Source organism: Triticum aestivum, chromosome 6B (genome assembly GCF_018294505.1).
Source record: "Triticum aestivum cultivar Chinese Spring chromosome 6B, IWGSC CS RefSeq v2.1, whole genome shotgun sequence".
NCBI lineage: Eukaryota > Viridiplantae > Streptophyta > Magnoliopsida > Poales > Poaceae > Triticum > Triticum aestivum.
In genome coordinates, this window is record NC_057810.1 from 618,819,587 (window position 1) to 618,839,087 (window position 19,501).

Genomic DNA, 19,501 nt, shown 5'->3' on the forward strand with positions numbered 1-19,501 from the left:
GCAATAAATATTGATATAAAAGCATGATGCAAAATGGACGTATCAACTCCCCCAAGCTTAGACCTCACTTGTCCTCAAGCGAAAGCCGAAATCGAAAAATATGTCCACATGTTTAGAGATAGAGGTGTCGATAAAAATAAAATACGGACATGAGGGCATCATGATCATTCTTATAACAGCAACACACACACACACACATATATTGTCATATGATTTCTTATGCTCAAGTAACAATCTATTCACAATGTCAAGTATGAATCAGAAACTTCATTGAGAACCAACAAACTATGATCTCGGTCATTCAAGCAATTGCAATTTATCATAACATCGGAAAGAGTCAATATAAGAGCTTTTTAGCAAGTCCACATACTCAACTATCATTTAGTCTTTCACAATTGCTAACACTCACGCAACACTTATGGTTATGGAGTTTTAATCGGACACAGAGAAAGATAGGGGCTTATAGTGTTGCCTCCTAACCTTTTACCTCAAGGGTAATGTCAACAATAATAGTTCATGCTAACTTACATCCAATTGGATATATATATATATGTATGTATATATATATTAGGATCTTTCCAACACGACGTGCTTGCCAAATGATGAAATAAAAAGGAAAGGTGAAGATCACCATGACTCTTGCATAATGTATAAGAGAGAAAGTAAAAGATAGGCCCTTCGCAGAGGGAAGATAAGGTTGTCATGTTCTTTTATGGTTGGATGCATGAAATCTTAATGCAAAAGAACGTCACTTTATATTGCCACTTGTGATACGGACCTTTATTATGCAGTCCGTTGCTTTTAATACTTCCATATCACAAGATCGTACAAAGCTTATTTTCTCCACACTAATAAGTCATACATATTTAGAGAGCAATTTTTTATTGCATGCAACATGACAACTTACTTGAAGGATCTTACTCAATCCATAGGTAGATATGGTGGAATCTCATGGCAAAACTGGGTTTAAGGATATTTGGAAGCACAAGTAGTATCTCTGCTTGGTGCAAGGAATTTGGCTAGTATGAGGGGGAAAGGCAAGCTCAACATGTTGGATGATCCATGACAATATACTTTAACTGAGATGTGAGAAAACATAACCCATTATGTTGTCTTTCTTGTCCAACATCAACTCTTTAGCATGTCATACTTTAATGAGTGCTCACAATCATAAAAGATGTCCAAGATAGTATATTTATATGTGAGAACCTCTCTTTCTTTATTACTTCCTATTAATTGCAATGATGACCAAGACTATGTTTGCCAACTCTCAACAACTTTTAATCATCATACTCTTTATATGTGAAGTCATTACTATCCACAAGATCTATATAATCTCTTTTATTTCCTTTTTTATTCTTTCTTTTATTTTCTCAAGATCATAGCAAAATAGCAAAGCCCTTGACTCAACACTAATCTTTATTATATATAGCTCACGGACTCGATTACATAGAGGGATCATAAGGCAAAACTCAAAACTAAATCATACCAAAACTTTATTCTACTAGATCAAGATATTACTAAAAGGATCGAACTAAGAAAAACTATAAAGATAGGTGTGTGATGGTGATACAATACCGGGGCACCTCCCCCAAGCTTGGCAGTTACCAGGGGGAGTGCCCATACCCATGTGATTATGTCTCCTTTGCTGGTGAAGAAGGTGGTGATGATGATGATGGATAATCGCATATCTAGCGTAAAAGCTCCTCCAGTTTGCGAATAATGCCATTGAGTGCAACGATATGATCCTTCAACAAAATATTTTCACTTGTGAGATACTTGTTTTGTACGCGAGCTAACTCAATCATCTTGAAAGCTTCAATCTCAGTTGGGGTAAAGAGGTTGGGAAGAGGTTGAATGTCTTCTTCTTCCCCCGCAGGAGCTTGTTCCTCCATGGTTTTCTTGATCTCATCCTCCTTGTTGATCTCCCCGAGTTCTTCTCTCTTCAGCTCTATCTTCAATAGCCAAGCATCCTTGCACTACAAAAAAAAGACACATCCATGACATTTTGGGTTGAACGAATTTTTTTCCTGTCATACTTATGACACTTCTATGACGATAATTGTGACAAAACCCGGTATCATCATAGATGTGGTGGGATCCTACTTCTATGACAATAAATCATGACAGAAAATGGGCTTTTCGTCCTGGGAGGGCTGGAGACGCAACTGCATGACATTCTTTGGGCCGTCCATGACGGAAAAAACAGTGGTAGAAGTGAGGGCGAGGAAAATTTCAGGGAGTTCCCGGTTACGATGGGCGGTCGGGGGCTGAGCGATGCGCGTTTCTCTCGTACACGTACGCGCGTGTGTGTGAGGCGTTGGCTCTAACGGATCCCGAGCGAGGCGTTGGGCTCTAACTGAGCCCGAGCGATAGCACTGCAGGCTACGCGTTACTGAACCCGAGCGATCGATCGATGGTTGTTAACTGAACTCGATCGAGCAATTCCTTCGCTACTGCTGCTAAATGAAGCCGATTGATGCTGCCTCTCTGGATGAACAGTTAGCATTGCGCGCGGGGGGGGGGGGGTTGGATGAACAGTGAGCGGTGGGGGTGGATGAACAGGACCCCGTGGCGTTGCCTCGATCGAGCCGGTTGGGGCTGGATGAACAGGACCCAGTGGAGGGCTGGATGAATAGGACGACCCCGTGGAGGGCTGGATGAATAGTAGACGGTGGAGGGGTGGTTTTAACAGTAGCTGGTGGAGTAGCGCGCGGTGGAGGCTGGATGAACAGGAGCCCGTGGAGGCTGGAGGAGCTCGATGGTAGCCCGTGGAGGCTGGAGGAGATCGACGGTGGATATGAACAGTATCCCGTGGAGTCCCGTTTTGTGGCATGCCACACCCCTCCTGATGAACAGGACCCCCGTTTGGACCGTAGCGCTCGAACACAAGTCCGTTTCATCCATTTTGCGGTACCCGACACCCCTCCAGATCAACAGGACCCCCGTTTCGACGGTAGGAGGTCCGTTTCCTCCGTCTTGCGGTACGCCAGACCCCTCCCAATGAACAGGATCCCATTTCAAACGCGGCTAGTCGAACACAAGGCCGTTTCCTCCATTCTGCGGTATGCCAGGCCTCGTTTCCATCGCCTGTTCCGTCCAAGCCGGTTGGCTCCCACGCGTTCCGTTGCCTCCCGATGAACACGACGCATTATGTTGCCTCCCCATGAGCACGATGCATACCGTTGCCTTCCCATCACTACAAAAAAAGACACATCCGTGTCATTTTGGGCCGAATGAATTTTTTTTCTGTCATACATATGACACTTCTATGACGATAATTGTGAAAAAACCCGGTATCATCATAGATGTGGCGGGCTCCTACTTCTATGACAAAAAATCATGACAGAAAATGGGATTTTCGTTTTGGGCGGGCCGGAGACGGAGCTGCATGACATTCTTTGGGTCGTCCATGATAGAAAAAACCGTGGTAGAAGTGAGGGGGAGGAAAATTTCGGGGAGTTGCCGGTTACGGTGGGAGAGCGATGCGCGTTTGTCTCATACGTACGCGCGTGTGTGTGAGGCGTTGGCTCTAACTGAAGCCGAGCGAGGCATTGGGATCTAACTGAACCCGAGCGGTTGCACTGCAGGCTACACGTTACTGAACCCGAGCGATCGATCGATGGCTGTTAACTGAACCTGATGGAGCAATTCCTTTGCTACTGCTGCTAACTAAAGCCGATCGATGCTGCCTCTGGGATGAACAGTGAGCGTTGCCGGGGGGGGGGGGGGGTTGGATGAACAGTGAGCGGTGGCTTTGCCTCTGGATGAACAGGAACCCATGGTGTGGAGGGGTGGCCGTGGAGGGGTGGTTGAACAGGACCCCATGGTGTGGAGGGCTTGATGAACAGTAGACGGTGGAGGGGTGGCCGTGGAGGGGTGGTTGAACAGGACCCCATGGTGTGGAAGGCTGGATGAACAGTAGGCAGTGGAGGGGTGCCCATGGAGGGGTGGTTGAACAGTAGTCGGTGGAGTAGCGCGCGGTGGAGGCTAGATGAACATGAGCCCGTGGAGGCTGGAGGAGGTCGATGGTAGCCCATGGAGGCTGGAGGAGGTCGACAGTGGAGATGAACAGTATCCCGTGGAGTCCCATTTTGCGGTACGCCACACCCCTCCCCGCCGCCGTTTCGACCGTAGCGCTCCAACACAAGTCTGTTTCGTCGGTTTTGCGGTATGCCACACCCCTCCCAATCAACAGGACCCCCGTTTCGACCGTAGGAGGTCTGTTTCCTCCGTTTTGCGGTACGCCACACCCCTCCCGATCAACAGGACCCCCGTTTTGACCGTAGGAGGTCCGTTTCCTCCGTTTTGCGGTACGCCAGGCCCCTCCCAATCAACAGGACCCCGTTTCGAACGTGGCCGGTCAAACACAAGGCCGTTTCCTCCGTTATGCGGTATGCCGGGCCTCGTTTCCATCGCCTATTCCATCCAAGCCCTCCCGATGAACACGACCATGCATTCCGTTCCGACCCAGCCGGTTGGCTCCAAATGAACACGACGATGACGCTGTTTCTCCGTTCCGACCCAGCCATGTACGTATGTGCGATAGGCGTTAGAGACCCTGTCCGTATGTATGTACGTGGCCGTATTTTCTTTCTTGTACCCTCGCTGCTGTACGTACGTGTACATGCTACGTGCGCGCCTCTACTATGACACGTGCGCGCCTCTACATCCACCAGTATATATGTACGTACACGTTCGCGACCAGAATGACAACACTACGTACGCTTCGACCAGGTGGGTCCCGACTGTCAGGCACTTCCTTGCGTGCGAAGATGTAGCTGGTGGGTCCCAGCAGTCAGGGGGGCGCATCGTTTTTTTTTGCCCGGACGCACTTCCTTGCGTGCGAAGATGTAGCTGGTGGGTCCCAGCGGTCAAGGGGGCCCGGACGCACTTCCTTGCGTGCGAAGGTGTAGCTGGTGGGTCCCAGCAGTCAGGGGGGAAACATTTTTTTCGCGAAATATGGTGGCCCGTCCGGTGGGTCCCCGCTATCAGGTGAAGGAATAATTATTTTGCGCGTAATAAGGAGGCACTTCCTTGCTGCGGCCGTGGACCCAGCTGGCAGTCTCACCACGTACAGTCCAGGTCCGATGGAAGCCTTTCATTGACCACGTTGACCACGCCGCGCCGAGAGCACCAGGGCGGTGGACGACAGCGAGGCCTAGGAAGGGGCCGACGCGGAGCCGGGGAAGACGCGACAGTGGATGCCCACGCGTAGAGGAGTACGAGGGTTCACTGGTTCGCTGTGGTGTGAGGCTGCCGTCGCTGCAGAATAACAGGGGTGTGGGTGAGTATAGGGATGGCCTGGCCAGCAGTGGGAGTAGTAGGGGGCGGTGAGGCCTCCGCCGCATCGCAGCCGGCCACAGGAGGCAGGAGCACGAGGCACGACCAGCGCTGGTTTAGGCGGCTGGAGCAAGAAGACCAGAGGTTGAAGAAGCACTACGGCCGTTGGATGTACATCGTACAGTCACTGGAGCTAGAATCGTGCATATATATTGACTAAGTTGACAAAGCCCTCCGGCCCCATCAATTTAGTAGGCCCACAAGTCAGCCTGCCACTATACTGGGTCCCAGCTAACAGGGGGAGTATTCTTTTTTTTGTGCGTAATAAGGAGGCACTTCCTTGCGTGCGACGATATAGCTGGTGGGTCCGAGCTGTCAGCAGCAGTAACGTTTTTTTCGTGAAATACTGGGGCCCTTTCGGTGGGTCCCTAATGTCAGGTGGAAGAATCATTATTTTGTGCGTAATAAGGAGGCATTTCCTTGCGTGCGGCCATGGACCCAGTTGTCGGGCTCTCCACGTACAGTCCACTTCATATGCATGTCGGTCGTTGACCACGTTGACTAGGCCGCACTGAGAGCACCAGGGCGGTGGACGACGGCGTGGCCTAGGAAGGGAGCGACACGGAGGCAGGGAAGACTCAGCAGTTGTTTCCCACGCAGAGGGGAGTACGACTGAACAAGGGTTTACTGGTTCGTCTGCCGTCGCCGGAGAATAACAGCAGGTGTGGGTGAGTAGAGGGATGGCTTGGCTAGCGATGGGAGTACGGTGGGGCGGTGAGGCCTGCGTGGCAGCACAGCCGGCCACGAGGAGGAGGGAGTAGGTAGTCCCACCGGCACTTGTTTGAGCGGCTGGAGCAGGAAGAGCAGAGATTGAAGAAGCACGACGGCCGTTGGATGGCCATCCAACCGTCACTGCTTGTGCGTCAACCTTTTTTTAGGAAAGCCTCAAATCTGTGGAAAACAGCATACATCCCATCTGCCATTATTTATAATAATTAACAACCCATTTGCTAATTCTTAAGGTTTTTTTGGAGCCCATATTCTTTTTGTTAGCATTAAAGCCCATATTGTGGCCACGGTTAAAAAAATATACGAAATTTTGCATATTTCGGTGCGGTCCGAACTGTTTTTAATCCCGAAATTTTGACTCACATTCAAACTGATTTTAAAACTAAATGTATATCAATATAAAATCCAACAAATTCTCCACGCATAAAATTAATGTAATTCAAAATCTCGAAATGAAAAAAAAGATATTTGAAACTAATTGCCGCTTTGATGTGTTTTAAAAATGTACATCCCATTTCTCATTACTGATGGGCCATTTTCTCGGCCAGCCGAATGTAAGCTCTCCTCGTCTTGAAAGATTTGCAGCCCAACAGGCCTGACAAAGCGACTTACTTGGCAAGTCACAAAAAAACTGGGCTGTGGCCGTGGACCCAGCTGTCAGCCTCTACACGTACAGTACTCTCCCGATGGAATGTTTTGACCAAATTGACCATGCCGCGTCGAGAGCACCAAGGCGGTGGACGACGGTGAGGCCTAGGAAGGGGACGACGCAGAGCCGGGAAGACGCGGCAGTGGATGCCCACGCGGAGAGGAGTACCAGGGTTCACTGGTTCGGCTGCGGTGTGAGGCTGCCGTCGCCGCAGGGCCTGGCTAGTGGTGGGAGTAGTAGGGGGCGATGAGGCCTCAACGGTAGCACAGCCGGCCACTGGAGGCAGGAGCAGGCGGTCTCCCCGACGCTGGTTTGGGCGGCCGTTGCAAGAAGAGCAGCGATTGAAGAAGCAGCAGGACCGTTCGATTCAAATCCAACGGTTACTGCTGCTAGAATCGTACGCGTCAACGTAGTAGGCCCATAGGTCAGCCTCCCAACCGGTGCACCCCAGATGTCAGTGGGAGGAATCATTTTTTCGCGTAATAAGGAGGCAGTTGATTGCATGCGGCCAGGCTAGCGGAGGGAGTAGGGTGGGCCGGGGAAGCCTGCGCGGCATCACAGCGGGCCACAAGAGGAGGGAGTAGGCAGTCCCGCCGGCGCTAGTTTAGGCTGCTGGAGCGGGAAGATCAGAGATTGAAAAAGCACGGCGGCTAGAATCGTGTGTTCACTGACAAAGCCTTGCGTAAACAAGTCGGCCTCGAAATCTGTGGCGCGTACAGCCCATTTGCTATTATTTTTATAATTTTACTCATTTTATAATTCATATGGAATTTATTGCAGCCAGTTTTCCATTTTTAGAATTGCCGGCCATTTTCTGGTCAGTGCCAGGGTCAAAAAATTAACTAAATATGTGGGAAATTTTTGCTAGGGAACGAAATATTCTTAATCCAAAAATTAATAGCCATACTAAAACAATTCAACGGATGAGTTGGTCGCTGGGCTAGATGTTGAGTACACCACAGTCCTGGGACGAGAGAAGGTTCTAAAGGACGAAGAGAGGAAGAAGCCCGCCGTGATCCAGGTTTGCGTACATAACGTTTGCTTGGTCTACCACATATGCTATGCCGACGTTGAGTGACAGGATTTTAAGAACTTCCTCAAGGACAAAAGAGGGAAATTCGTTACTGTAGGCTTTAAGAATGACAAAGAAGTCCTGCGTCGGATATGTCTCGTTGTAGGCCAGCCCTTCGATCTCCAGAAGGCAAGCCTGGTGTCCTCCTCTCAACCTTCAATGCTGACCCTGGTAGCAGCCATGATTGATCCTTCGTACGCTAAACTGAAGAAACCTCATCACGAGTTTCATCATGCATGGGAGTCGAAGACATTAGATGAAGATCACATCCTGTACGCAGCAATGGATGCCTACCTTTGTTTAAATATCTACATGGGTTGGATGAAGAAGCAGAGCCCAGTGTCCGGTTCAAGCAAAGAAGCATCGGCTAAGAGGAAGAGGAAGAGGGACGAGGACGAAGTCGAGGACGTGGACTCGGACTCCAAGTAGATGGCAGTGCCATCGCTCATGCTGGTTCTACTGCAGTGTCAAGCTGACTAGTTGCTTAGTTTATTTTCAAGGGTGTGTTGTGCTGAGGCCCCAGCAGAACTATGTTTATGTTCTTTCTCGTTATTTGAACTCTTTAGTATGTAGAGTAGTACTAGTACTATGTCTTACTACTGTTCTTCTTGCAGTTGGTACTACTGCTCGTACCTTCGTGTTCCCACTGTACTTAATACCTTCGTACTAGTAGTATAATTTGGGTTAGTCGATTTGTGAAAGAAGTTCAATGGAGCGAAGGAAGAAGACGGCAGAAGAGGTGGAATAAGCCCTTCTAGCCATCCATGTTGCATCAAACGGCTCACATGAGTCGACTGACCCAAATTGCTCCTTCAGATTGCAGGATCCACGTGGCATTCAAGGTCTCGAAGGTAGATTCCGCGTCCGCACCCGGTTTGCCGGCTCGACGCGCGCGCGTCTGGCATCCGCCACGACATCCACCATGCGCGCCTCCTCCGCGCGGGCGGAGACGACAATGACACGCTAGTTCCTCCTCGCCGGCGTGCTGGAGCACGCGCTCGTCCTCCTCTTCATACGTTGCATGCATAGACGCGGCTCCACCAGCTGTTTGCGTGCTTGGTGGCGCAGCAGCATGGCGAGGAGGGACTGCAGACGACGTGAGCGGGCGAGCCTTCGGCTTCATGGCACAGGGATGGCGGCGACACAGCGGTGATGGGCAAGAAATTGTTGGCCAGAGCAGGCGGGCGCCGGCATGCGCAACGGCGGCGGCGGCATATTGATGAGTGCGCGTATGGGAGCTTACTTTAGTTTTATATGAGGTTGGTCAAACTTAAAAGAAAACCGTACTAGTACACGTAAACATTAGACTTAGGCAGCGCTTTTTTTTTTGAAGTTAGTACCACAGCCACGATACGGAATCCTGTGCAAGCGCGTGAACCGCGGCCATGCGGTCGATCGAACGGTGCGTCACCGTGTCGCGCTCGAAGGACATCCACCGAACCTTTTTTTGTGTGTGAAAACAGTCCTCAAATATTACTCAACTTTTTTTTCCTGGGAAAGTTCTTGACGCTGCAATATTTCCATATATTTGAATTTAGCTCCAGTTTGTGTTTATTTGGATTTGGACGTTTAGGTACGCCCTAGTTTTTTTAATACTTATTTTGTGTGTGTGACTGAGAGAGAACGTGTGTATGTGTCCATATGTGTGTTGTGGCGGAAGGGCAATGTGGAGACGGTGTGCATGTGATACAGACATAGAGAGGTGTGAATGTGCAAACGATCATGCATGAGTGAGACATAGACAAATGCCGATACGTTGTGTATACATGAGAGAACGGTCTTTTAGTTCACTTGCGCGCGCGCGCGGGCGCGCGCGCGCGCGTGTGTGTGTGTGTGTGTGTGTGTTGAGAGAGAGAGAGAGAGAGAGGGAAAGAGAGAGAGTGGAGCATCCGTAATACAACAACCATCTCTCTCGATTCGTCCGTCCCTCGCACGATCGCATGCAACATATGCAACAACGCGCACATTTTGACACCCTCACTCGGCCACTGCCCACCTAAGGGCCCGTGCAATCTCTTCGTGAATACCCATTTCTCTCCTTAGGTTTGTTTTCACTCAATATCTGACACACACACACACACACACACACACACACACGCACGCAACACAACACACACACACTCCCCCGAGCACACAATTCATCCCCATCCAAGGATATACGGCGACCACTCTCGCTTGTGCTTCTTTGCACCCCAACATGCACAACACCTCAATCTTCAAAGGGGGCATCGAGCAGATCGAAGACGGCGACCACACCGCGCTAGAGAATGCGGGGTCATTTGGAAGCAGGGTGATGTGACGACGACTGACTGACTCCTCCCCCACCCTCTCTCTCTCTTGCACAAAATTACCAATCCCTCTCTCCCCCGCACAAAATTGTCAATCCCTCAACCCATGAGATCCTTCCCCTCTCGTCCATGTTTTTCCAGCTCTCTCATCAAACATGTTGTCTCTTCTCCTTCCACGTATACAGAATTACGTATATTACATGTCTCCATCTTTCTCACAGACCTAACTTCTTCTGTCTCTCTCTCTCTCTCTCTGTCGGTGTGTGTGTGTGTGTGTGTCTCGTTAGGTTTGTCTCCTACTCTCTTGTCCACATACATACAATCTTTCCCGCCCTATCTGATCCATCTTCAAAAGCTCTCTCTGCACGTTTTATTCAGACAATGGGATATGTCAAAATGTTGCTTCTATAATGGCTGATGTAGAGTTTTGGTTGTTTTTGTTGCGTCCTACAAAGTAATAACTATGAAATGCATTTAGATTCTCATTTGACCAGGATTACGTGAGTTTGAGCATGTTGTGAAGTACTATAGACCTTGTATACATCTTGGGATTCGACAATGATTGTAACTATTGAATTGTATATACCGTTACATTTGAAGTCAATAGCCTAATATATTTATTTCACAATTTCAACAAATGATTAGTTCACTACAAACTAAGAAAACAAATGTGTACTCCCTCCGTTTTTCTTTAAGTCCACGTATTAGCATTGGTCAAAGTCAAGTTTTGTAAAGTCTCAGAAAGCTTATAACAAAAAATATTAACATATACAATAACAAATAAATACCATTAGATTCATTATTGAATGTACTTCCACATCATACATATTTGTTATGTTAATGTTTATATTTTTATATAAACTTGGTCAAACTTTAGGAAGTTTGACTTCGGTCAAACCTAATATGCAGAGTTTACTACTACTACTCGCTAGTTGCTTAGCCGAATCACTTAACACGCCACACGGGGAGTCCAGTGTCACAAAATTTTGAGGTCGGCGGGAAAATCTCCCGTGACCCTGATTCAAGCAGTGGGAAGTTACCATCATAGCCTTCGGAACAGGCCTACATACGACGCTTGGTAGGGGGCTGTTTTCGTAACTTTAGGTTCACCCTACCTAGCCAGCCCCACCCCGGCACCCAGAGTAGTACACCTGAATACTCCCCATTTTCTATCCCCACCGCAAAATAGACTTCTCCACGGCACCACTGCCTTCGTGCTCCTCCCCTTTACATCGGCGCACTCGTCCACCGCAGTGCATCTGCCTCATCGACGACCTCGTACACCACATTGGAGCCGGTCCACCGTCGTCGTCGTAGACGGAGCCTCTTCCCCGGCATCGTCTTCCACGGTGTCGGATCTTCTTCCCGGAAGCCGACGCCAAGCACAGAAGTACCACCGTCGTGGACAATGAACTGACTCCCGTTGCCGACCATGACTCACAGAGGCCGCCGCGACCATCGTTCTCCTCCACGACCATAAGTGTATTGAATCACTTAGCAGTACATGTGCAGTTCCAATTTTGTTCATACCTACCCTTCAATTTTCCTGGGTGCTATTGTTCCCGTAAAAGTAATTGGTTATAGCCTCCATTGTCCAACAGAATATCAGCTTGTAATTGTGCGTCGCTCCTGTATCGCGCTGTGCTTGGGTAGGTTTTTCATCTGCAACCAGCAGTGTGGGAAATGATGGAAAGGTTTTTAGAACTAGCAAGATGCCCATGCGTTGCACGCATCAAGATGCATTTGTATGAGTAGTTTATCTTGTGGGAGAAAAGGATGAACGAGGGAAGGCCTTATTTGCAAATCTGGAGAGAGGTATGGGTATCTTTTTGCAGAATTCCCATTTGTGTCCTTCCTATCTGTCAGATATAAATAGGACGGCCTATATTGCAAGAAAAAAAAGTATAGAGAAAAAAGTAGACAGTAAAGGAAGTAGAGATAAATATTAAATATTAAATATTAAATAAATATAACCGTAGAGAAGAGAGTAGAGATAGCAGAGACGTCGGGAAAGGATCGCGCGCGCGGGGGAAAAAGCGGCCGGGCGTGCGCTAGTTTTGGCGCGCGGCGTCCGGCGCGCTTTATAAAATCCAACGCCATCCCACCGCTCTATGCCTTGCCACCGCTCTGTGCCTCACCACCACTCTCTCCCCGCTCTTTTTCTCCTTGCCACCGTTGCGCCACCATGCCGCCGCGTCGCTGGGAAACTTGGGGATACCGCGGTGTCCGCGCGCGCCCCTCCGGCGGCTTCTTCGCCGAGATCCGGTTCCACGGGATGCGCCTCGGCCTCGGCAATTTCGACACCGCCACCAAGGCCGCCTGCGCGTACGACGCGGTGGCGTGGCGCCTCCGGTGGCCTCATAGAACATTGAACTTCCCCAACGTGCCGACGCGGGAGCAGGCGCAGGAGCTCGCGCCTCTTCCGTGGCTTAGCACCGACGAGGATCGTCGCGACAACCGGAGGCCGGAGCACCATCTCGGCATCGCCGAGATGGATGAGGAAGCCATTGCGCTGTGGCGCCAACACTTCCGGCAGGACACCATCAACAAGCGCGAGTTCTACGTGCAAAGGAGGGCGGAGAGGGATAAGAGGAGGGCGGAGCGAGCCGCCTATCACGAGGACAAGCGTAGGCGAAAAGCGGACGCTCAATTCAACATGAGGCTAGGAGCAGCGTCGCCCTGGGAATCCGATGACGATCGGTATCTTCACGCCTACAGTCAGACGTCGGAGGAGGACATCACCAAGGAGCAGTCGGACGACGAGGAGTAGTTGAATTATCTTTTTTGTATCTATCTATGCTGAGAACTATCCTCTACTCTCTAGTATCTACTTCTCGATCTCAGCACTGTAAACGCTTTTTTAAAGCGCCGCATGTTGCGATTCTATTGGAGATGCTCTAACATGGCAGACGAGTGCTTTAATGTTGCCCACAAGATGCGCGAGTATTACTAGTAGTATTTTTCTTGTCATGTTGAGATTTATAAACCACGAGTGTGAACATGCAGAGGAGCAATGAAGACCAAACACGGGATATTTGGGACATCTTCAAGGAGCGTGGCAAGTTAAAGAGGAGCTGCACTGAACTTGTAAAACGAGCTTTGGTAAGTAACACCCTTTCAATTACTTTCGTTTAGCCTCGTGTTCTTCGATGTGTATATATTGTAGTTTCCGTTTCTCTTAAGCGTGGTGTTCTTCGACGTGTAATAAGAAGAGTCTTAATTATCCTAATGCTTTCGTTTTTAACTTGATGTAGGAAGTGGGTGTTCTCACTGTGTAGTTTGTTTTTATATTTATTTTCCTTTTGAATTCACTTCTCCGAGTTCTATTTATCTGGCTTCTACTAAATGGATCTAGGTTTCTCTGAGTATTGATCTAAAAAAGAAGTAACTTCATGTCAGGATGCAGTTGCTGCGAGGAGGGAAGTATGGTCAACCTCGAGATCATGTTTCCAAAATGAGGCTGGATTACAGACAAGGTGCCAGTTCCCTAATGATGCTGGATTAGACACAAGGTGCAAATTCCCAGATGATGCTGGATTACACACAAGCCAGGTGGAGTCATCACCTGTTCGTGTCCTCGTGGCATTAGTAAAGGCTGAAAGAAAGCATGCAGCAGCCCTTGAGAATGTAGCTGAGTTCCTGAAGAAGCAAAAAGAGCAATCAGATGCTCTCTTCACCCGAGCCAAAGAAGAGATGGAAGAAGCCAGAAATAAGCTAGCAGAGGCAGAGCAGGCTAGGCGTCTCCTGCTATCTAAAACAGTTGTCAATACAAAATTTCCTTCATAATAGCTAGGTTCAAATGTTTATCCAGTCAGCATGCCTGTTGTGATGTATGTGCATCTACTGATGTGGCACAAAATGTTTTTTTTCGGGTCATGTAATAACAACAATTACTTTCCAAACAATAACAGACGAAGCATTGGACATGGTATAGTTCACGCGCAAGCCCGACATTCCAAGTCCAACTTCCACATCAAACTCGTGTTCACAGATATCTGCACATTCATATATAATGTCCACAACCATGATACACTTCAAAGCCAAAAAAAATGTGAGGAGAGTTATAAATAAAGAAAAACCTCTACTAGTTCCTACTACCAGTGCGAGCACAACAAGTCAAGACCATGCGTACATTAATTATATTTTAGTCATTTTTTGTGTTCTAAAATGCCTGCCGGCTCGCAGAAGGATGTGTTGCCGGCACACGCACGGATTCAATGAAGGCAGGCGGGGCAGTCTTAAGCTGGTTGCATGCGGCGAGGAGGTGTGCTCAGCGGGGCCTGCAGCGAGTGCGGCCCTCTTGGCCGGCGCGCCGGTTCAATGCCCGCGATATGAGAGGTCGCGTCCGTGTCAGAGCAATCACTCCCTCCAGTCCTTTTTTGTTTGGGTATAACAAAATCTCGTTTTCCATTCACATTTTACAAGTAAAATTCATGGACAAACTTTGACCCAAAGTACGATGGGGACTAGTAAACCAGAATGGAGGTAGTAGTTTTTTTAATCAAAGAAGGGTTTCCCCTTCCGATTACTGAAAACCAACATATAAATCTAAACCATAGTATTTGCCCTAGAACTACCAGGTTCAACATCTCGTAACATAAACCCATACAACCATACGCCAAGGAGGTACGTAGTACTATGAATTCCATTTTCGCTCCAGACAAATCGTTCTAAAAACTACTTACTACTTATAATGTGACATTTATAATCGGAACTCTTAACCCCGCTAAAAATGATATTTTAAACGTGGCTACTCAGTCTGTGGCAACTGGCGAGCCACCGCGCTCCAAGTCGTTCACCTGTGGTCCCGACCATCAACTCCTACAAAGGTGCTCCACCACGTACCCGGTACCCGCGAATGCAGCAATCATGCACCTAGGGTTTTAGGGTTTATTTGTTAACATCGCCTTTACGTAACACTCATGTGTGCGAGACAGCGAGAGGCCGACTGCGTGCGTGCGCCTCTTCTCTTCGTATATGTACTCCACCGTTTGTCTTGTGTCCAAAAAATTATAATAACTACTAGCAATGTGCCAATGCGTTGTCACACGTTCAAAGTAGATTAATACATATTCACAGATTTGATAGAAAAAAATTCTAGTTTTGAAATACATATATCACTAAAAATATGTTATGTTTCACTCAAAATATATTCCTTTGGCGGTTTTGATGAGATAAGGGAGGCATGTTGTTGGTTTCAAGATTCGAGAAGTGGTATATGTCTAATTTCTACTCTTACTAGCAAGATGCCCGTGCGTTGCATGGAACATCAAAATCTCGTGGGAGAAAAGGATGAACGAAGGAAGGCCTTATCTGCAAATGTGGTGAAGAGTGTGGGTAAATTGCCATATTTTCCTTCCTATCCGTTAGATATAAATCGGATGACCTACATTGCAGGATGGCAGGCCCACCATCATCACCAACTCTATTTTTTATCCCTACTCTTATAAAAAGCATTGTCGGTGATGATCGTGTGCCTGCCATCCTGCAATATAGGCCGTCCGATCTATATCTGACGGATAGGAAGGAAACTATGGAAATTTTGCAAAAATATACCCACACCCCTCTCCACATTTGCAAATAAGGTCTTCCCTGATTCATCCTTTTCCCCCACAAGATAAACTACTCATACAAATGCATCTTGATGTTCCGTGCAACGCATGGCATCTTGCTAGTTGTTTGCAAAAAGCCCATGTGTGTGTGAGAGAGAGGGAGAGTGGAGGAGGAAGGAGTGCATGTGTGACAAAGACACAAGTAGTGTGTGTGCGATAGGTATCAGCTTAAAATGAGGCGATAGTGTGTGTGTGCACGATCGAGAGGGCGTGTCTCAAGAAGAGAAGAAAAAGCTACATAGATACAAGGAGCGAGAGAGAGACATGTATGCAAGGGTGGAAGCATGAGTGTGCGAGTATATAAACCTATCTAGAGGCTAGCTAGTCGATAAATGCTTGTGAGAGAAATAGGAGTCGGGGTGCGAAAGCGAGGGTTTTGTGTGTGTGTGTGAGAGAGAGACGGTAGTCGGGAAGGGGGGGTGGAAGCAGGAGTTGTGTGTGTGTGTGTGTGTGTGTGTGTGTGTGTGTGTGTCTGTGTGTGTGAGAGAGAGAGGAGACGGTAGTCGGGGTTGTTTGATCGGTGTCAGTCTGGGATGGAGACGAAAAGGAGACCGCAACAAATGTTGTGTCTACAGGAGAGAGAGAGAGAGTAATTTTAGTGGTATGAGTCATATGTAGAGACATATAGGGTGTGTGAGAGAATCCCATAGAGAGAAAGAAAATGTGAAAGACGAGTGGAGACTGTGTGTGTGGCGGTGAAAAAGAAAGCTTAGGTACCGAGTGATACCAGAGAACAATAGAGACGTGAGAGATAATGAAAACCATGTAATGTATAATGATAGGGAGAGTGTGTCACTTCTCAAGGGAGACGTCGAGAGACCATGTTTGCGAGGATATGAGAAACATGAAGTGAGCATGCGGGTGAGGTGGAGAAAAGAGAGTGATGCCTACCTGAAGGAGCATGCATGCGAGAGAGATGGGCGTGAAAGGAGTGAACAAAAAAGGGATTCAAATATTTGAATTCGAGATGATGATACATGTAATCCATACTCGAACCAAAATTGATCTATCAAACATGCATACTCATATGAATTCACGCACATCTATGTTATTTAATATGTAGATATTACTGATCCATACATTTTAGTAGAACATAATTTGGTTAATTTTTTTCGAATTCAACCTTAAGATTTCGAGATCGTTGTATTTGTAAATCATATTATACATATAAAGGAGCAAAATTCTTTGTTGTGCTTTTGAAAGTATATATGTAAAAAAATGATGTATACAGAATGTAATTCCAATTGAAAATGGATCCCGCCCGAAAAAAAACATTAGAATACAAACGGGATTCGAATTGAGTTGGCACGGTAAACGTGCACTGTGCGAAATTTGAACGAAGCGGGGAAAGTCGCAGTAACCGCCCGAAACCAAAATCTGCGAGATGGAAATCACTACTGCCTATCCCTGCCGCGCAAAGCCTATCTGCTGGATTTCTATAGGGTTCGATAGGGGTAGGTTTGTAATTTCACCCAAACGTGATGTAACTGCCTCTCACCCGGATTCATACACGGTGGGCGCCAAAACACAGTGTGCCCTCGCCAAAATTGACTCCCTCCCTGATTTACATTCATACACGGTGGGCGCCAAAAACAAACTCTCGTCGGCAAATATTTGGTGTATGCGAGATTACCGTCCTATCCCCAACCGACTAATGTTGCTGTGATGTAGTAGAAATTTGAAACGGGGGCTAAGTTTGTAAATTTCCTCGCATTTGCGACAAGCGCGCCCTGACTACATGGTTCCCCCTTCCTCTCTACCTCCCTTTTCCCCATTCGTACTCCGTGGGCGCCAAAACACCCTTTCCACCCCACCCTCCTCTGTCCGCCGCCGTCCGCCACCCCATCCACCGCCGTCCTCCTCCATCATGCCGGAGCTGATACCCCAACGCCTCCGTCCATTACAAGATATCAACCTCTCTCATCCATGCCTTTGGACCTGGATCCTTGCATCCCGTCCTCTCGCTTCATCCCCGCCGTCGTCTACCTTGCCGGCGCCGCTCCTATGACCGTCTCTTCCACCGCACCCCGCCGCCACCATCTACCCTCCTAGATCTGCTTCCACGCTGCCGACAGCCATCGCTACCGCAACACCATCAAATTCTCACCAGATGCATACACGGCGCCGCACCAGAGGCGATACTCTTTCATATCTGCTCAACTTATTTATCGCAGCAAGAAAATAGATCGCCACTGCTTTACTCTGATTTCTTGTCTTGGTTGCGAAGTTGCCTTTGTCCGGTTTGCACCTTCAGATCCGCCATGGCACGCTCAACACTATACTCCCAATGCTTATGGTTTTCCCCTTTTATATTCCACACTAGTTAAATCACAGTAGACTAAATTTCAAAATTGGGTCAGTCGATTTTTTAGAGCTCGCCGGAGTTCGCCGGTGTGATCCAAGGGGCTCGGGTGGTTGTGGGTCCTCGCTAAACAAAGAAAACTCGACGCTGGTTGGGGGTGGGGGTGGCGGAGGAACACAGGCGGTGGCGGCCGGTGGTCCGGCCGCCGGCCCGTGCGGTGTTCTGTATGGGAAGAATCACAGACGAGGAAGAAGAAGGGTTAGGAGACGTAGGATCTTCATCCAACCGCCTGAAATGGTCGAGAGACAGCTGGGAGTTGCATTCTTAATGCGCTCTGCTTCATCATGTGTGGGCACTGCGCAACCAACATTTTATTATCCAAAATCTGCTTGCTCTTCTTTACCTTGTTCGATAGTGCTGGCCTGTACGTGATCGATAGGCTTTCAATTACTAGCGGCAATACAACACCGTATTTTCAAGCCAGTTCCACTTTCCCGATTTATATATCGTGGTTATGGTGTACCCATGTTATGTACACTATGATCTACCTAGTTGCTTTGTGCTCTTGTTATCATGGTTTGGCAATAAACTATCTATACAGTATATTATGAACCTATCATCTGCCAGCTATCCTTACTTCTGGAGCCTATTTTTTTGTGCACTTGTGCCAGATTATATAAATGCACGCATGATATTACAGCACACATGAGCTCTCTCATCAGAATCCAGTGATAGCACATAAGTGTTTACAGGGGCGCCCCTATATTAGAATATCATCTGCATTACAAAGATAATCTCACAACTATTTATGTTTTCATGGTTCTCAGATATTATACGCAATTATAGTGAATATCAGAATCCGCACATCAGAAGAATATTGAGGAACACTGCAATGACTTACAAAATTGGCACCAAGGCATTCAGTGCCATTTTGGAAGCAATGAAACTCGTACGCTCCCCACCTATTGATTCTTGTTCAGAATATCATTCTAATGACTATTATAACCTCGAGGAGTCAAAGGCAGATGGCTTGTCCTGTTCACCCATCAAGGTGCCTGTTCTAATTTGGCAAGGTTTTATTGATTGCGCATATCTTGCATATGTTGTCTTGCATTTCTTCTACTTTGTTGCACCACCATCTGCTTAGTTTACTCATCATATAACTCGAGATGCTATGCCCATCCATTATCAATACATATTCCATCTGTCGTCATACCATGTTTTTCCACTCAAATGTTGTTCTTGTGCATTAGACATCAAAAAGGAAGAGGGTGATTGCCGAACCTGAAGGAGCACCAGCAAAGTCCTTGAAAAGCGTGGTGGTGCCAGAGAAATTAGACAGCGCCCCACTTATATTGGCTGTACAACCAGTGACACAAAACATAGGACCGACTCCAGCAGACTGTACCCATACTTCACTGGCCACACCACTAGCCCCACCACACAAGACCTGCACTACAGCAAAAGGTATACCGATTTCATTTGCCATAGCACCAACCGTACCAC